Here is a 17,617-nt window from a genome sequence, read left to right as displayed (position 1 = left end):
GGATGACTTGGGTTTTCTCATTTTTGTTCCGGGCCTGATCTTTTGTGGGGAGAAGTGGAGGAACACATCCAGGCACCCCATTCATGGGCCGCTGGCCTGCCTGGGGAGCCCCCACCTGGAGCCCTTGCTTCCGGGTTGGCAGAGGCTAAAGTCCATCGCTACGGAGGGAGACAGCGCTGCTGCCTGCAAGGCTCACAGAGTCCCTCCACTCAGAGCGATGCCCGGCGGGTGTTTGTGGGATGAATGAACAAGCGGAGGATGAGTGAGCCACCTGGGCCAGTAGAGAGGGGACGGGTGCCACTGTGAGTGTCAGAGTCCTGCCGGTGGCGGAACCCCCGAAACTGGACTCTCCTTTTCAGAGATGACGTCTGGATGGATGGAGTCACCCAAGTTCTAGGGTCTGAACATAGAGGCCAGGGCTTATGAAAATCCCCTCTTTTCCTTAAATTAGCATGATTTAAATGTCATCTGGCCCCATGGAAGGCTAAAAAATACTGATAAATCAGTTCTGATAAATCAGTTTCCCATGGCTAAAGTGAGTGTATAATGGGGTGCATGTGCACACCCCCCCTTTCTTTCCTGTTGTGTGTTCTGGGTCATGTCTGTAGGCTCGGAAAGCTGTGTTCTTCTAGACTCAGGGTGTGAGTTCATGGGCCAGGGAGGTACACCCTTGGGTCCTCCCTGGCCTTCCTGGGTGTCCAGCATCGCTGCTCCATTCCTGGCTCTTCTCGGCGTCTGCTCCCAGGCCTCCTGAGGATGTCCCACCACCACCCTCTCCATCTCAGGGTGCCCCCTCCAGCCTCCCCACTGCAGAGCTCTCTCTCTAGACAGACTGGGGAGGAGCTCCAGTGAGCTCCTTCCTTCTTTACTGACCCCAAGGACTCAAGTCTCGTTCGGTTCAAGATGTCATCAAGTGGATGGTGGGGTGGAAGGCGTGATGTTGACAAACCTGGTGAAGTTAGAAGAATTTAAGAAATCTTCTGGTCTGGTTACCAGGATGGTCCCCTTGTGGTCACTCTTCCTCAAATGTCACCCCATTTCTTCTTTTTTTATTCTCAAGGGAGCTTCCTCCCAGTCCTGATGCCTAAAGCGATCCGAGTGGAGTCATGTGTATTGAGGAGGATTGAGAATAGAATATAATGAGTGGGCTTTATTGAGCTTTCTGTTGTTCTGGACACTTATGCTTAGTGCTTTAAAAAATATGATTGGATCTAAATAGCAGAGGCTATTATTACCCCTCGTTTCGGTAGGAGTGGCCTGAGGCCCAGGTAACAGAGCAAATAAATGGAAGAAGCAGGACTCAAATCTAAGTACCTAGCCCTCAGCTGGTGCATCTGCCCCCAGACTGGGCCCTGGGGCCCCCAGCATTGTTGGTGTACCTCCTCCGTAAGAACCTATGGTGCCCATGCATCTTAGGTGGATGCTTGTGAGCAGGGAACCTTAAGATGGGTGGATTCCCTTCTTAAGGGGCTGTGTTAGTCTTCTTGGGCTTCCGGAGCAAAGTACTGCACACTATGTGGCTTAAATCACAGACATTTATTTTCTGGTAGATCGGGAGCCTGCAAACCTCAGATCAGGTGTCGGCGGGGCTGGTTTCTCCTGAGGCCTCTCTCCTTGGCTTGCAGATGGCTGCCTCTCGCTGTGTCCTCACACTGTCTTTCCTCCATGCGTGTGTCCCTGGTGTGTCTCCCTTCTCATAAGGACACCAGTCCTGCTGGATCAGAGCCCACTGATGTGACCTCATTTCACCTTCTCCACCTCCTTAAAGGCCCCGTCTCCAGATGCAATCACAGGCTGAGCTTCTGGGGGTTAGGACTTCAACGTGTGACTTTGGGGGGACACCGTTCATCCCATAACAGGGGCCTTCTGCTTCACATGGGCGGCATCTCCTTGGGGTGCACCTGTCTTCAGACCACCCGGGGAAGCCAGCCAGCTGCGGGTCATGGGCGCACCGGAAGTGGTTATGGCCCCAAGCCCTCACAACCCTGGATTTTATGTTCCGTCCAAAACAGCATACATTTTCTCCAGACTGTGGAAAGTTTTGTGGACTCTTGTATAATACCAGACAAGCCTTCTGCATTGAAATTGTTTGAGAATTGGGTTCCATTTTCCCAGGAGCACGTAAAGTGTTGCCAGAGAAGCAGAATTGTTGGAGATTTATGTTGGTTTTTCTGACATAAGGAAGATTTCCTTTTGTTTCTTGGAACTGACTGGAGTGTGCTTGCCAGAAGAGCGGCCTCAGAAGGAGCAGATCATTTCCCCTTGTTCTTCCTTCTTCTTTTTTTATTCCCTCTCAATTTATTTTCAGGTCAGAGCTTCATGAGGTCGCTGAAGCTGTGAAATCTGACAGACTCACCATCTGAGCAAACAGACTGTCCAGGAACAGGTTTTATTTGGCTCACCAAGGCGATGTGACAGTCTGGGAAAATCCCCAGTCTTTCCATTTTGTCTTTGCCTGAAAGAGTTTGGTTCAGTTCAACAAATATTAACTGAGTAGCTCCTTTGTGCCAGGGATGATGTCAGGCGCCAAGGCTCTGGAACTGGGTAAAATCCAGTCCTATCCTGAGCCGGGCAGACATGTAAGCTCTCGCGTATTCTCAAGGTGGGTCCCACACGGCCCGGAATATGCGTTCATCTGGGCTGCCGGCTGCCTGGGCTCCCAGGCTGTTAACTTATCGAAAAATTTTGTAACTATTGATAAAGAAGGTGCCACCCCAAGCTCCCTGAGTCCCCCCTACTGCTCTGGCTTGTGTCCATTCTGAGTAGTGGTGTCTGTGCCAGGCCATTTCATATTTGGGATGTCACCCCTGTGAAGGGCACATCGATAGGAGGGGGTTGGGTTGAGTGTGAGGTGCTGGGAGAGGCATTTGGAGGAGGTGAGGGCTAGGTCAGATTTTGAGTAGAAGTTGAGCAGACAGACTGGGGAGGGCAGGAGGAAGGCCAGTCTAAGTAGGGGACATAGGCTGTCAAAGGCTCTGAGACAGTACATGGCATGGTGGGCTTTGTGAAGTGCTGACAGAACGGGGGCAGGGCCCAGGCAGAAGCACGAGGCTGGATGGGGGTGCTGGCAGGGGCGCTGCACCGGGCGATGGTAGCTGGGTGGAGGGTGGGGCTGGTGGAGGGACCTGGGAGGAAAGCCCGATCCAGGTAACCAGGGGTTTGCGTGTCATGCAGCAGTGCCGGGGTCTGAGGTTGAGTGAGGAAAGGGTTTATTGTGATGATTTATACGGTCCCGTTACATTTTTAAAATTTCCATATTTAAATATCCTACCTTGTTCCAGACAGGATTTAGGTTCCAGACACATAGCTGATGCCCAATAAATAGCCGTGTAATAGATTATATATTTAAGGCCAATTATAAAGAAACATATAATACAGTCAGTTAAACATTTTTGGTGCAAAAAGTGAGGAAAGGAGGAGAAGATGGGGCAGGATTAAATTGTGGAGTGCGTGACACAGAACCGTCTGTCAGATGCGCTCAGAGGGACCGAGCACCCAGTGACAAGGGGAGACACTGTTGCTGACAGACAAGTGAGGGTGTGTGGGAAGGCCCAAGGGAGGCTTCGCCAGGAGGCTCCTTGCCCAGTCGCAGCACCGCCGTGGGGCTCGCGCCCAGGCCGTGGCGGGGGGAAGCGTGCGGGCCCGGGCGTGAAGAGCGCGCTCTGAGGGTTGCCGGTGTGTGTTTCCCATGAGTCAATCCCACAATCTGGGCAGCCGAAAGTGACAGCCATTCATCCTCTCACAGTTCCAGAGGCTGGAGGTGGTCGGTTCTTGGCGTTCCTGGGCCTGCAGCTGCCTCCCTCCGGTCTCTGCCTCCACGGCCTCCTCCCCGTGCATCCGTCGCACGTGGCCAGACACGTTAGGACAGGGGTCCCATCTGTAGGCCCACCCACTCCAGGGACGACCTCGCCTGAACTTGATCCCATCTGCAAAGACCCTATTTCCAAATAAGCTCACGTTCCCAGGTACTGGGTTAGGACTCGAGCATATCTTTTTGGGGACACAATTCAGACCTCATGAGCAGGTCCGTTCTGGGCCCGAAGTGCTGGCAGAAGGAAAGTAATAAGGACATCTGTACCGCAAGGCCTCTCAGACACATTGATATGCTGAGGCACAGCTCCTCGGGGGAGATTATCTGGAGCTTTTCACTAACTTGTTTGACCACAAGGAACTCCCCTCCCCCCCATCCCCATCCACATCCCTTTCCCTTTATTTTGGGAGAACATCTGTGGAGAGAATGTTCTGTGGCACATAGCTTAGGAAAGGCTGGTTTCACTGCATTGCAGACTGGAGGCAGGGACAGACGGAACGTCCCCCCTCTTGCAATGAAAGACTTCTGAAGAAATATCGCTGCATGACCCCCTCCTCCCTTTTTGTGGTTTTAAAGCTATTTTGGATCTGAAATACATCCTGGCTCTAATTTGCATTTGTATTTAGATTTAAAGGCGTAGACGTTTTCTTCTCATAAAAAACCCCAGCAAGATGTAGGTACAAACGGGGGGCCAGTGCAACAGTCACACCTCTTGGCCTCCTGTTTCTGTCTGTCCGGCATCCTGCTGGCGTGGGGAACAAGCATAATGGTGAGTGAGCCAGAGACATTTGCCCCTTGCAGTTTATATTCTAGTGAGGAAGAAAAGGAAGTAAATCAGTGTATTAGCTCGGTGGCGGTAACAAAATACCATGGAACAGGCAGCTTAAACAAGACACTGATTTCCCACAGTCCTGGAGGGAGGCTGGGAAGCCTAAGACCAAGGTGCCGGCCAGTTTGGGTTTTGGTGAGAGGCTGCTTCCTGGCTTTCGGATGGCCGCCTTCCCGCTGTGTCCTGACGTGGCAGAGCCCTCTCTCTCTCTCTTTTTTTTTATTATTATATTATGTTAATCACCATACATTACATCATTAGTTTTTGATGTAGTGTTCCATGATTCATTGTTTGCGTATAACACCCAGTGCTCCATGCAGAATGTGCTCTCCTTAATACCCATCACCACTGGGGAGGGTATGTGCTATGGTGAGCGCTGTGAATTGTGTGAGACTGTTGAATCACAGACCTGTACCTCTGAAACAAATAATATATTATATGTTAAAAAAAAAAAGAAGAAAAAAAAAGAAAAAAAAAGAATCTCTCTCTCTCTCTTGCTTCCACTTATCAAGCCACTAATCCCATCATGAGGGAGGCACCTCACATGGGGAGTCAGGACTTCAAGAGGAATTTGGTGGGGATGCAATTCAGGCCATAGCCATCAGTGAATAGGTAGTCGAGACCATGGCCTTGGCAAGAAGGGCTGTGGAAGAGAGTAGTCGGCTGGCAGGGGGTGGGGGGATGCTATGAGGGCTAGTCCCTGGGGAGCTGGGTTGGGAAGGGAGGGAGGGAGGCGGCCTGGGAAGGGCCAGCAAAGGTGCGTGTCCCTAGACAAGAACTGCAGTTGCAAAGGGCCCGGGATGGGAAGGGGCTCGTTGTGGTCCAGGGTTGTGGTCCAGGGCAGAGGGAGGCCCACCTGGCCACTGGAACCCTGCGATTGCAGAGGGGGCATGGTGGGAGGGGCCTGGGGGGAGTAGAGGGGAGCCCTGAGATGTGGCGGGATGTGCTTAGGGGCCAGTCTGCCTGGTGAGCAGGTGTTGAGCAGGTGTCCAGGTGAGATGGGAGGGGCCTGGCAGTGGTGATGAGGAGCAGCGCAGCTCTGAGGTGCCCCTTAGACTTAGAACCAAAGAATTTGTGGGTTTTCAACTTGAGTAACCAGGTGATGGGTGGTGCAGTATATTGAGAGGGTGAAGCCAGAGGAGAAACAGGTTTAAGGAGGCAAAACAAGACTATTTTCGACATGTTAAATGTGAGATATTTATTATACGTCCAGGGATGCAGCTGGATAACAGGAATCAGGTGCTCAGACAAGGAAGTTCCTCCACCAACAACTAGTTGCTGCTGCAAGCCACGACCCAGGCGAGGGTGCCCCGGGAGAGTGCGGGTGTGGGAGTGAGGAGGGCAGGCAGGGCCCTGCAGGTTTTGGAGCCCCCGGTCAGGAGAGGAGAGGGGATGGTGACAGCGGTGGCCAGAGGGAGGGCTGGGCGGGCAGGGGGTGCGGGGTCACTTCTGTGCCAGGCCGCTGGGAAGCTGACATGGGAAAGAGGCCCGACCACTGAAAGTGGTCTGCAGGTGGACTGGCCCTGGAGAAGTGGTGTAGCAAACACAGAGGAGACAGAAGCACTGGGAGCAGAATGAACCAACCAAGGAGGGTTGGAGGGAGGAGGGGGAGAAGAATTCTGATTGATGGGTGATGCAGAAGAAAGAAAACTTGAGAAGGTGAGAGAAGATGAGGTGCAGAGCAACACAGGAGGGACCCGACCTGCTTGGGGCGGGGTGCTTCTCCACAGCCACAGGAGGGGGAAGGCAGCCGCTGGTTGGAGGGATCCAGAAGAGAGAACTGGGCTGGCGGTCGGTGGAAGCCGAATTCTGAGTGTAGAGAAGACCAACCAGGGAAATACTTTCTCTCCCAACCCGGAGAAGGATTTTCCTCCTTTCACAGAGCAGTTGGCCTTGGGCATGGTTATCCATGTCCACCCCCTGCTACCCTGGGAAGCGTAGCAGTATTTATAATAAGAAGTAGAGAAGAACACGGTGTTTGTTTGACCATGTCCAGGGTATTTGCACTGGCTGCAGCAGCTTGGCATCACAGGTCTTGGACGAAGAAATGAGGCCGGCGTGCCTGTCACAGAACAGACTGGCCACTGACCTTGACTCCAAGCTGGTTAGCGTCCTAACTGCTGGCTTCCTGTCCGGCCTCCGTTTCTGGGCCCCACCCTTGCCTCGGGTCCTCTCTCTCTCTCTCTCTCTCTGGCCTTTTACTGACCCCCAAATGTATCCTTCTTCCCAGTTGGTCCCTCTTCTCCCCGGGGGTGACAGCCTCCCCAGGGTTGTCCTGGGCTCCACCCACGGTGTCTTGTTTCCCGCGGGCTTCTGGGAGCCCCCGGGCGTGCTGAGCAGGAGAGGCACACCTGTGTGTGCGTGCACACGCTCATTCTTGAGAAGCGGGCATGTCACTGAAAATAGTTGGGACAGATTTTTCTGGTCTCTGAACAGCACTTTGACTTAGTTCCTGTTGATTAGACTTTACTGCTTCCAAGCTAGACATGCTTTGGTCCGCAGCACCAGTAACCTCTGCAAATGGAATCACTCACCTGCTTCCCATGATCTGGTTGGTTTTGGTAGAATTGGCATCAGACCACAGCATGCAGGAAGTTGAAGCTGAAGTCCTAGTGAGAGAAAGAGCAAACTAGCTGGAGGTGCATCTGTCTACTTGAATAAAAGGTTGCATCCCTTTCGGAAGTCTTGATGCTAATAATATCTGTGCCACACGACACCGCCTTCCCAAATGGCCACGTTAGCCTAGTGATGTCTCGGGGAGCATCCAGGGCTCGTTTCACCTGAATCATAGGTGAAATTAAGAGAAAGAAAGTTTTGCCTCCTTGCTGGACTAAACTGTCATCTGGGAAGTGCCACAGGTTCATAGTTTAGGGGAACACATCAGTGTCCTTTACCTATGTGATCCTATTTGCTGTCCTGATTCCCTGAGACCCGACTGGGGCTTTGAATGTTCTCTATTCTATTTCCAGACAGTCCCTTGATTAATCCCAGCATTCATGCATTCATTTATCCAATATTTGAGTGTCCACTGTCTGCTAGGCACTGTGCTACTTGCAGAGGATGAGAAAGAACAAAACAGACAAGCCCTCCGCTTACATGTGTGTATATTTTGGTAGCTTAACATAAAAGGCCAATTTCTCCAGATGGGGCAGCTCTTTGATCGTTTGCTCAACAGCAGCCCCGTCTTCTTTCTTGCTAACAGGTGTCAGTGGCCAGATTCTTCGGGAGAAGCCAGGTCCCTCTCCCGTCGTGGGGAGTAAAACTGGATCGGTCTCACCCATCCTGCCAAGTGGTTGGTGTTGGGGCAGACTGTAACTCAGTCAGCACCAGTGAGATGTGTAGGGAGAAATCCCCTAGCTCTTCCAAGGGGGTTCTGGGCTTTACGAATGTGATGACCGGAGGGAGCTGCCGTGACCACCCTGCTGTCACGTGGGTGAGCCACACAGGTGCAGCCTGAGGTCAGGGTGTCCGAGCTGAAAGAGCAAACACGGGTTCCCGGTGATGTCGCTGATGTCCTCCAGCCCTCCAGACCTCTTGGGACATGAGATAATACATTTTCCTTCTTGGTTAAGGTTTAGGTTCGATTTTCTGTAATCTTGCAGCCAGAAGTATCCTTGTTGATATAGACACTTCGCCCCTCTATCCACGCGCTGTCAACACCAGCCTCCTTTTAACCCTTTCCGAGGTTCCTTGTCTTGGGCTCAGTTTTGTGCAAAAGTGCTTTCTTCTTTCACTTGCCAGATGCTTAAGGAAATCTTTGCTTCTGCCTTCCGTCCCCTCTCTCCAGCACAGCGCCTGGCTCGCCTAGTGTCCTGCATATAGTAGGATATCAGTAAGAGCTTATTGAGTTGAATTTGAGTTTTTAGGACAGGACTTTAAATTTAGTGACTACCCGTGGGCTTCTGAGAAATTATTGAAAGCCAATCAGTGGCCCGAGGGGGGAGGACGGGCTGATCAAGGCAGGTACTACTGGGCCAGGCCGGCGGCAGTGGGGATGAAAGTGTCTTGAGGGAGGTGCCGAGGAAAATCCATCACGCGGCCTGAGCTCTGTTTTTTATTGAAAAATCCATTTATAAATAATCTGGACAAATAAAGTAAAAGGCACTTTGTCGGGATTCAGAAAAATTCATGGCTACGAACATCAGCCCCTGTGTAGCTCCCCAGCTCCTGATTAGCTGCCAGCAGCTCTCCATCACAGAGGACCCTCCTGGCCGTTCCAGGGCCTGCCCTGAGATGGAGTCTCTTTCTTATTCTTAGCATGCTGAGCATGAACATTTTCTTCCTCTTCGTTTTACATACTAGCATTTATGGGATGTTTCAGCCGAGTGGAATTATTGCCCTGTCTTCATGGAGAGGGAGGATGGACCCTCTGCATTGTCCCTCATCATTCTCTTGCTAGAGAGCCCCTGGGGCAGCAGGAGGGGCGGCAGGCCTGGTCCCTGCACAGCCCTAAGGCAGGAAAGGAAGGTTTCAGACACCCACTGTTCTCGCGGGCACTGCGAGGCCCCCAGTGTCCTAATGGTGTCGTCTTCCCATTTCACGGAACCTTTTTCTTTTCTGACTGTTGTTCCCTTACCCCAAAGGCAACTGGCGAAGGCTGTCACTGTTAGCCACGAAGGGGCTGTGGTCAGTTATGGAGCACCACCCTGGAGCCACGGGCTGTGCAGGGCGCCCTCCTGCATCATCTCCCCTAGGCCTCCGACCTCAGTGAGACCCTCTGAGGACAGAAAGGAGACGCTGAGCTGTGAAGTGGCTTGCCCAGAGTCACCTAGCTTGGAAATGGTGGAACTGGGATTAGAATCTGCAATTTCTTTTTTGGAGGGTCACTTCCTTCCACCGGGATCACAGTGATCACATTTTCCAAACCAAAAATTGGATGCAGACTGCCTGGCATGGAGTGAGGAGGCAATAAATAGCTGTTGAAGGTGCAAACAAATGAACCGGATCAGAGGCCAGCCAGCAGGGTAGATCTTGTGTCAGCGGCTGAGGGGAGCAGCCGAAGAGAGCCTGGCCGCCACGTGTGGGGTGGCTGCGGACTCTGGGGGGTGTGCGGGGAGAGGGGCAGGCAGCGCGGCGGCCCGGGACTTGCACACAGCTGCCTGACCAGGTGCCTTTGCCGGGCCAGCCAGGTCTGGAGCCGAGCAAGACTCCAGATGTACTCTAGGCCCAGCTTGGGAAAATATTAGAGAGTACAAAATAAAATTAAACAGGATTAACCACAGGCCCAAAGTGCACCTATATTTTAAAAAGCGTGGTACAGCTGAGACTTACAAAGCCTAGCACCAGCATGAGGCCGTCTTGCTTAATGAGAACCTCTGCCACTTCCTGCTCGCTTCCTCGGCCTCTCCCAGTCTTGCTTGCTCATCCTCTTCTGACGCTCTTGCTCTGTGGGGTTGAAGGCGGCTCCTTGGTAGGATGCGCCCTTTGCTCTCTGGAGGAAGAGGGCTCTGCTGCAGGTGGGGCCCAGAAGTGCCTGGAATGGCCAGCTCCCGGTGTGACAGCAAAATCAGTGCGGCTCACATGGGGGCATCTCAAGAAGGCTCCACGGGCTCTCCTGACATCACGGCCAGGAAGGTTCCAGAAAGGAGATGTGTATGTTTCACTAGACTTTCTAGACTTACAAGAAAGAGATATTAAATAGCCACTTCTGGCCTTCTTTCAGCTTCCTCATTAATTCATGTTGGGTCTTGAAGTAAATAATTTTCATTCAGTAATGTGTTTTCCCTCACTTGAAAAGTGGGTGTGATTCTGGTGCTGGTGGTCACTGCCGGCTCCCTGTGGCTCTAGAGTCAGCCTCAGGGGTCACATGTTCCTTTCCACATGCTCATGCTCCTCGGGCTTTGACAACAGATGCCCTTTGAGAAGCTGGCTTTAACTCTGAGATGCAGGTCACGCCTTGTGAGCCCTAGTGGTGGCAACAAAGCAGGTGGTCGGCTCAGACCCAGGCCTGGACCAGGACCCCTGTCTCCACATTGGCTCCAGCACATCACTGGGCAATGCCCTTCTCTGTTGGTGGCAGGGAGGGGACAGGCAGAAGTGTCCTCCCCAGGCGCCTCCACCCTCCATCCTTCTATCTCATCAAACTGTCAGTACCGGCCACTGTTTCCAAGCATAGAAATCATCTGTGTGTGTGTATGTGTGTGTGTGTGCGCGCGCGTGCGCGTGCAAATGCGCATGTGTTAATTCTAGAAAAGTCACTCAGGCATGGTCAAGACTTGGTAAGTCTTGATGCAAGGGGCTGCGGAGCAGAGGTGCTTTCTTTGGCTCTGAGCACCCAGGCAAGACGCATTTCAGAAGGGGAGGCCTGCCTGTGTGTGTGTGTGTGTGTGTGTGTGTGTGTGTGTGTTTCTGGGCAAGAGAGAGTTCAGCGAGGGCCAGTCTGGGCTGCAGGCTGCCACGTCTGGCAGAAGTGGCTTCCGCTCCCACATGGAGGTCCCTGTGTTGGCTGAGCGTGCGAGGGGAGGGCACGTCAGTCAGAGCCCATAGGCCCACGGCTTGTGCAGGAGCATGGGGTGGAATGGTGCCTCCCCCTCTCTCTTCCCCTCTTTGAGCAAGGTCACAAATGACAAATGAACAGGAGATGGTGAAGGTGGATTGGGTAGGATTTGGACGTGTTTCTCCTGACCTTGATGGGGCCATGTCCCTCCTATTTGTAATCTTGGGCTAGAACAACTGACAAATGGCCTGATAGGAAACAAAAGCAAACAATAGACTCACTTGAAAGATACAGTGAATAGAATTTAATTGAAAAAAATTTTTTTTTTTTTTTTGGTACAGACATTGATTTGACCCTGTAAGATGCAGAGAGTAAATCTTTAGGAGAATTAGTATACATTAAAATGTGGTTTATTATCATGAACTTTTATTGTGCTTGTAGTTGTGTTTTTAATTATTATTTTAATGACTAGTATTTCAAATCGTGATAAATCTATTGTATTTTTAAAAAATAAACGGACTATAGTTTTAAAGGTGATATGTAGTATAGAGCTGTTGATGAGTATTGCTCTATTAATGAGAATGAACAGATTACAAAGACCGAAAATGGACTGATTTACACACTTTAAAAAAAGTCAATTAATATCTAACCATTAAACACAAATGCTGTAGATTAGTCTCACTATCTTATCTATTCTCTGGGCTCCTACTGGATCATGCAGAGATTGACTTTTTAAACCAAAGAAGTGAAAGAAGCTAAAAGTGGAAATGCTTAGGACCAATTAAAGCAAAGGATTTGGGGCATAATGTGGTGCCAATACCCTGTGCCGTCCTGCCTGGGGTCATCAGGAAATGAGCAGAGAGGATGGAGGTGACTGTCAATGCAGTCTTTGAGGGATGAAGCAGAGGCTAGTGGCTATGTTGGTAGATCAGGGTTTTGGGCTATTTCTCTGATAGTAAAGATGGATTTGTGCTGGCCCATCTGCCTTGTGTCTTCTGAGCTTTCTTGAGGTCAAGGGTAAATCCTTGTTACATGCTTGCTGGGGCTTTGTGTGCATCTGGTCTGCGTAGAGATGAGCTCCCTGACCACTCTGTCAACACTGAACTCATTCAAGCTGCATTACATGATGCATGGTATTAGTGTCATGATCATATGTCCTAAATTTTCTAGTGCAAACCTCTTATTTCAAATACTTGGTCCTATTAGACACATGGGGGCTCACACCAACTTCCTCCCTGGCTGCATACTTGGATATTTCTGACTTTGCAAGGTTGTCAGGCAACATGTCTTGGCAACCAGAGGCAGGAGAATGTAGATGGGATGTGTGTGGGCTCTGGAGACACAAGGTCTAGGTCTGAAACCTGCTACCAGAATTTATTAGCCAGATGGCCTTGAACAGGCTTATTTGTTTGTTTTCTTGTTCATTCAATAAATATTTATTGAATCTGGGTCAAGCAGTGTTCTAGGGGCTGTGATCAAAATGGAGAAAATCTCTGCATTTTAGTGAGGGTGGTGGTAAGAACAGAGAGGGACAATTAAAAAAACCAGTATAAACAGTATAGCAATATGTATAGTATATTGTAGAATATCAGGTGGGAATATATACCATGGGAAAAAAATCATGCAGGTGAGGACAAAGAGTGCATAAGGGGATGTTGCTATTTTATACAGTGATTAGGGAAGGCCTTACTGATAAGGGGACATTTGGATTGAGACCCAGAGGAAATGAGGAAATGAACCAAGTGGAATTCTGAGAGAAGGGTCTCTTCTAGGTTCATGGAAATGCAGATGCAAAGGTCCTGGGGCAGGAGCATGCTGGTCTGTCTATTGAGTAGCAAGGGGGCAGTGTGGCTGCAGCAGAGTGATAGGGAATAGATCAGAGAGGGAGTGGGGCCAGATCATGCAGGGCTGGTAGACTGCTGTGAGGACCTTGACTTTGACTTTGAATGAAATGGGAGCCATCTTAAAGGAAGCCCCTCACTGGTGTAAACCAGGAGACCAGCTAGGAGGCCATTGCGGTCCTCCAGGTGGGAGGTGCTGGCAGCTGGAACCAAGGGGCAACAAGAAAGATAGGAGAAGTGTTGGGTTTTGGACATATTTTGAAGGTAGAATGAAGAGGATTTGCTCATGAATCTGTGAGCAGAAGAGACAAGGATGGATCTCAGGTGTTTTGTTTGAGCCACTGGAAGGGTGGAGCGGTCATCTGCCGAGACGGGGAACTATAGGAAGAGGAGGTTTTGTGTGTGGGTGTGTGAGGGGTGTTCAAGGGTTCACATGTGAGGCATGTGGAGTTTAAGATGCCTAGCAGGTATGCAGGTGGTTATTTAATAGGTAGCTGGATATATGAGTCTGGAGTTCAGGGTACAAGTCCAGGCTGAAAGTAGAAATTTTGGGGTGGTCAGTGTAGAGATGATATTTGGAGCTGTGAGTCTCCATGAGGTGACAGGGTGGGGGGATGGAGAAGAGGTCTAAGGACTGAACTTTGGGGCATTCCAGCATTTAGAGGGCAGGAGAGGAGGAATGAGTGAACAATATTGAGAATATCAGTCAGAGAAGCAGAAGCAAGACCAAGAGAGAAAGAGATGGGGGTCTGAGAGGCTGAGTGAAGATAGTGTTTCCACAAGGAGGGAGCTGAGAGGACAAGCAAGATGAAGGCTCAGAATTACTACTGGCTTCAGCAATGTGGAAGCCATTGGTGATGGTGATGAGCACTGTCTTGATGGAATGGTGGGGGTAAAAACGTGATAGGAATGGGCCTAAGAAAGGGTGAGAGGAGAGAAGTCGGAGGCAGCCAGTTTGGACACTCTTTGAAAGGAGTTTGCCCTGAAGGGGAGCATAGGATGGAATGGTAATGTTACTTAAAAAAAATTTTTTTTATTTAAATTCAATTAATTAACATATAGTGTATTAGTTTCAGAGGTAGAGTTCAGTGATTCATCAGTTGCATATAACACCTGGTGCTCATTACATCACGTGCCCTCCTTAATGCCCATCACCCAGTTACCCCATCTCTCTACCCCCTCCCCTCCAGCAACCCTCAGTTTGTTTCCTAGAATTAAGAGTCTCTTATGGTTTGTCTCTGTTTCATCTTATTTTTCCTTCCCTCCCCCTATGATCATCTGTTTTGTTTCTTAAATTCCATATGATATAAGTGAAATTATATGATAATTGTCTTTGACTGACTTATTTCGCTTAGCATAATACCCTCTGGTTCCATCCACGTTGTTGCAAATGGCAAGATTTCATTCTTTTTGATGGCTGAGTAATATTCTGTTGTGTATATATACACCACATCTTCTTTATCCATTCATCTGTTGATGGACATCTGGGTTCTTTCCATAGTTTGGCTATTGTGCTTTTTAAACTCTCAGCTTCCTTGTCTGTGAAAAGGGACAATGATAATACCTGTGTCATAGAGCTGTTGGGAAAGATTAAATGAGATGCTCTTGGAATCCCAGTGCTTGGCACATAGTAGGGTTCCTGCATGTTTGCCAGTGCTGTTGCCTGGCTTCCATGCCTGAGGTGTGGGCAGGAGGACCTGAGCTAGTGTGTCTGCATCCAGGGTTGTTTCAGGTAATCTCTGATGCTCTGCCCTCCTGGGATTGGAAGTAAATCAAAAGTTTGGGTAAATTCCCAAATTTTCAGCAGCTGTGAAGTGGCACAGAAAGATCAGAAAGTCAGAAGCACCATAGTCCTGCTAAGTGGTTGGCTTATCTGCATGACTATGCAAATGAGGCGTGTTGCCGTGCTCACTCCTATATTCTGTTTTATTGCCTGCTTTGCAGAATGGCACATTTCAAGATGAAAGCCATTTGGACTTTGAGCTAGAGTCTCTGAAGTATTTTCTTTTCTGATTATAAAAACACGTACTAATTGTAGAAAAAACTGGAAAGTTGAAGGAAATGTACAAAAGAGAAATTTATCTGAGGCCTCACACCCAAATCCAACTGTGGTTAACATTTCAGGAGATTTTTTCCCAATATTTTCATGAACTCTTTTAAAACATAATTGAGATTGTTGTACTGCTTATATGTGTAAAATGTATTTGAAATTGTATACTGTTACACAGCTTTGTTTCTCAGTTTTTCTCCTCAATATTGTATTTTAAGCATTAAATTCTCATGCATGTTTTTAATTTTTATTTTTTTTTAAGATTTTATTTATTTATTTGAGAGAGAGAGAGAGCACAAGAGGGGGGAGCGGGAGAAGGAGAAGCAGACTCCCTGCTGAGCAGGGAGCCCGATGCGGGACTCGATCCAGGGACTCCAGGATCATGACCTGAGCCGAAGGCAGTCGCTTAACCAACTGAGCCACCCAGGCGCCCCTTATGCATGTTTTTAATGGCTGTGTAATATGAAATCTTTGAGTTTGCCACCTAAACTTATATCAAAGTAAAGTGATGATAATAGTTAACCCTTATACAGCGTTGTTTGAAGTACTTGGCATAAATTAACCCATTTAATCCTCATCACCACATTCTGACAAAGGTACAGTCATTATTCCTAGTTTATAGTAAAGCCTTTAAGGCTGAGTTAAAGCCCTTCATTGAATGCGAGGACCAAAGGATGAAAGAACTGAGAATAAAACAGCTAGTGTTGCCTGGGTTTGCCATGCAGCTACCTTCTTTTTGAAACGATTGTAGTGTTGGGAGTAGAGGTGGGCGACATGCCTCCTACTTCAACTTTGCAGGGGCAAAATCCCAGCAATTTGGGTAACTCATGTAAAAATCAAAAGTCTCTCCCCATCCCTTCCCTTACAATCTCTTAGTAGTTGTGGTCTTCTATTTATTTGTTTCTCTTGATTTTCATCCTGCATTCTCTTCTACCACTGCTTCTTAGTTGCAACTTCCATCAGAATTCCTGGGGACAGGAGTCTTCATGTTCAAGGATGGAAAGAATCAACTGTACCCTAGAAGAGTGATGTCCCAACATTTGTTCTTGACATCCAGAAATACGTTTCATGTCATGATCCAGAACACACACATATATATTAATCTGTGACGAAATATCTGAACAGAAGTTTCAAGAAACAATGCTACCCATGGTGTACTCTGATATTTTCCATTCCATTCGACTCTACTTCACCCCACCCCACCCCACCCCAACCCACCCCACCCCACCCCACTCCATTCCATTCAGGAAATATCAGTTCCCACCCTAGATTGATATAAGGACTCACTAGTGGGTTAATGGGTTATGACGTGCAGCAAGAAATTGCTGCCCTGGTTGGTTCAGGACCAAGGACAGCAGCCCCTTACTCTCCCTTGCAATGGCATGTCGGTTTCTTATTCTGATGCCACCAGCTTGTGTTGACTTGGCCTGGACTTCCTGGACTTCCCATGGCCCACTTTGGATCTTAGTGGTCTCAGAGTCTCATACCACTTTCTAGTTTAGGTGCCTAGTCTTCCAAGATCAAAAGCTTTTTCAAGAGAAGGCCTAGGTCTTCTCCATGGTTTCTATCCCCCATAATGACTGACCCAGATTTCCAAGGAATTAATGGAGCTGAACAAGTGAAGATAAGGATATTGCATCAAGGCTGCTCCCCTGGGGGGGGGGTGCAGCTGGCTGTAGACTCACTGGGAATGCTTCATAAACTGTTATCACATTGGACAGGGAAGGCCTCCCTTCACTGGAATCCTTTTCTTTTTTATATGACCAGAAAAAAAAGGCCAATGCTGTCCTCCTCCTATTGATATTACCATATTGTGACCCTTTGAGAAGCAAGCTCCCTTTTAATAAAAGTTTTGACATTATATGCATCATCACATCACAGCCTTCTCAGGAAGATATATTTGATTGACTGTGTTTTCTGCCCTGCAGCCTATGCTGCTCTTCAAATGACACAATATGATGCTTGTGCGCTCCTTATCACTCATCTTACTCCTTGATATTATCAAGAAACAAGAGAAGAGGAAGATCTCTTTTTTCCTTTTAAAGTAATCTGAGATTCTGAGGATAGGGCCCACCTTGTCAAAGGGAAGACCGATGCAGACTATCAATGGTCAGGTTTTGGATGCATCTCCCATTTGTAGTTTTAATTAAGGCCTCATACGGACCTATGTTTGTGTCTTTGGGAATAGGGTATCTGCGCGATTGATCAGTGTTATCTGCAGGTTGGAGCCTGGTCCTGTTCTGCTCTCCCAAAGGATTCCTGCTGAAGCAGCATAGCAGTGGTCCTTTTGAGTTGTGTGTCAGCTAGGAAGGCTGTGTTTATGCATATGTTAAGGTCTTCCGAGACCAAACTCAACTGCTCTTCAAAGCAGAGTAGAACAATTACGTCTAGAAAATTCATGAATTCTTCTCCTGTTTACTCTTCAATTCCAAAAGCTCAAAGCTGGGGTGCTTGCTTGCCATGTGGGATTCATGATCACAGGTGTTAGCAAATGGAGGTGGTGACTAAGCTTAACTTCTTTTATGAAGGCGGGTTATGAAATCCAAACACTATTGAAATCCAAACACCTTTCATCTATTAATGGCCACCAGTGGCCTATAATCAAGTCACACTCTGTTAGTTACACAATTAACTTGTTTGTTTGAAGTGT

At 48.8% G+C, this 17,617-nt stretch overlaps 1 protein-coding gene across 12 annotated transcripts in view; it reads left to right on the top strand.

The window, feature by feature from the left end:
- CAMTA1 (calmodulin binding transcription activator 1) overlaps window positions 1-17,617 on the top strand; it is an 843,552-nt gene that overhangs the window by 252,776 nt on the left and 573,159 nt on the right. The gene's annotated exons all lie outside the window — the stretch shown is intronic.

The sequence above is a fragment of the Halichoerus grypus genome, chromosome 5 (assembly GCF_964656455.1).
Source record: "Halichoerus grypus chromosome 5, mHalGry1.hap1.1, whole genome shotgun sequence".
Classification (NCBI taxonomy): domain Eukaryota; kingdom Metazoa; phylum Chordata; class Mammalia; order Carnivora; family Phocidae; genus Halichoerus; species Halichoerus grypus.
The sequence above is the reverse complement of the archived record's forward strand: the minus strand, read 5'-3'. Positions and strand labels throughout refer to the sequence as shown.